This window comes from Pinus tabuliformis, chromosome Q, assembly GCF_031772625.1.
Source record: "Pinus tabuliformis cultivar Carrire ecotype Pingquan chromosome Q, CPIR1, whole genome shotgun sequence".
Classification (NCBI taxonomy): Eukaryota; Viridiplantae; Streptophyta; class Pinopsida; order Pinales; family Pinaceae; genus Pinus; species Pinus tabuliformis.
Genome location: NC_142296.1, coordinates 1,342,930,149 through 1,342,932,264, shown reverse-complemented (window position 1 = coordinate 1,342,932,264; position 2,116 = coordinate 1,342,930,149). Strand labels below are relative to the sequence as shown.

The window sequence follows — 2,116 nt, the reverse complement described above, 5'->3', positions numbered from 1 at the left end:
CCTATTTTAAAAATAAACAACTTTCATCCACCCATATAAATATACTATATAAACTTTGTGGATTTGGATCTTCCTCCCCTATTTCCACTCAACTTTTATCCTTCTTTGTTAATTGCTATCCTATCCATTCTTTGCGAATTACTTTCCTATCCATAGCTCTTCATTACCCTCACATGGTGTGATTTCATTCACCCTTTATTAAACTATAACATAACATCCCATCTATATCTAACCTTACATCTTGGTTTGTGAAACATTCCATTTGTAAGGTTGACCGCTCAATCTTGGTTTATGATTTGAATGTACAATGCAATGTTACTTAACTTGAACTTGGGACCACGAAATTAATTTATTGTCCCCTCCACCTACCAGCAAGTCCTCCCCAGTACTGCATGGTCCAATGAATGCCTGCCACCTACTCCAAGTCACATGGGTGTGCATGGCGATGATTTATGTTTGGATTAGTGAACGGTGGAGATTTGTTAAGGGTTTTCAATGACTCAAATCTGTCTTTCTCCGCTTTAGTCATGCCCTAAACCTAACCATGTTTCATTTCATCATTATCCTATTGCACAATGCTCTACTAAGTGATGTGAGGGTTTACTACAAGCTAGCCTGTGTTAATGGCACTATGAATGAAAATTGATGGAGTCTCATCTATTCACGCTTAGGTATTCAACCTTCTCAATAATTCTACAACTTACATGATTTCTTTTGGGTTTATGATTTTTGTTGCTAGTTGTGCTTGACATCATTTGGGTTTGGTGTTTGTTAATAGGGATTGCTCTTGGAGAGTGTCATGCGGTTTGAGCACCTACAGTGGGAAGGGACATCCTCAGTTGTCGCCATTGCGACCACAACTTTCTGGTCTTCGTCCCAACCCTGCACTTAGTTTTCTTACTTGGTGATGTAATGGGCATCGACTAATTTTGTCCCCAAACATTCATGTGCTAGAGAGAGGGTATCGCCAGGTGATGACAATAACCCCACGCCCATTTCCCATGTCGATTCGAGTTGGATTTATAGGTATGAGTCCTTGTATCACAGCCCTCTTTCCTGCATCTTACTGGGTTACAAAATTTGTTGTAAAATTTCTTAATGACCAAGCGTAGGGTGGGAAGAGTGAATAATTGATGGTTAAAATTTGGGGTTTCATTTTTTTTTCTTGAGTTGCTATTATGTTTCCTTGTTTGCACTTTAATCTTCTCATTTCAGGTTATGTGGCGTTGCCACAAATTTTTTCTTGTTATCGTAATCCTGGATTCTGTTGGTGTGAAGGATAATACTACATTCAGATGTACATATGTTAACCTTGGTTGGGGTTTCCATCCTTTCAAGGCGACTGGTTAACAATTCCTCCATCGGTTGTTGTCTAAGATATATTCTCGCTAATTTCTGGGAAGATTTTATAACTTATCTGTATGTGGATGATGATCAGAAAGGGTCTATTTTTCTCTTGTACAAGACTGTTTATTTCTTTTATTCTCTTGATATTATATTGTGACATCTCAGAAGTATATCTTAGTCGTAGTGCTACCTTAGTGACATTCTTAGATTTATCAAAGGGTATTTATGTACCACTGTATGAACAATTTCATTGATGATTTAATATATATTTTATGTCAGAATTTCTGTTAAATTGAATTTGTTAATCGTTCTTTCATTTAGAAATTGTTTCATCGTTTCCCATGTCCTTGTGATGGTTCAAATTTCTCACTAGGAGCTACGCAAGCTGGGAAATCATGGGTTTTTATACCTCACTAATTTTGCTTCAGTTGTGTATATATTGGCTTCCTTTCATTACTATAGTTTGTTTCGACTATGACTATGAATTTAATTGATTATATTCATTATTGTTATTTAGTTAAGCAGTAAGAACTTAAAGACTAATCTAGGTACTTTCATTTTGAGTTTATGATCATAGCTATATGGTTCGCTATATTAAATTTTACTCTGCAACTAGCTTTCATATGTACCTACATGCATGTCAATTTTAGGCTTAATAGGTTCTCTACTAATGCATGGTCTCATGACTATTTATGCAAATATATTCCAACTTATATTTGATGATTGATTCTGTGATATGTTTTTGGTTAAATGAGCTTCTATCTGCAAT

General features: G+C 35.8%; 1 long non-coding RNA gene across 2 annotated transcripts; it reads left to right on the top strand.

The window, feature by feature from the left end:
• Window positions 1–469: 469 nt before the first annotated feature.
• LOC149224831 (uncharacterized) lies at window positions 470–1,619 on the top strand. Of its 2 annotated transcripts, none has more exons than XR_016249105.1 (4): window positions 470–671; window positions 779–867; window positions 955–1,026; window positions 1,216–1,619. It is a non-coding gene; the product is annotated as an uncharacterized LOC149224831 (long non-coding RNA). The 2 variants fall into 2 exon arrangements; XR_016249106.1 differs by having other exon boundaries at window positions 483–671; window positions 1,279–1,619.
• Window positions 1,620–2,116: the final 497 nt, after the last annotated feature.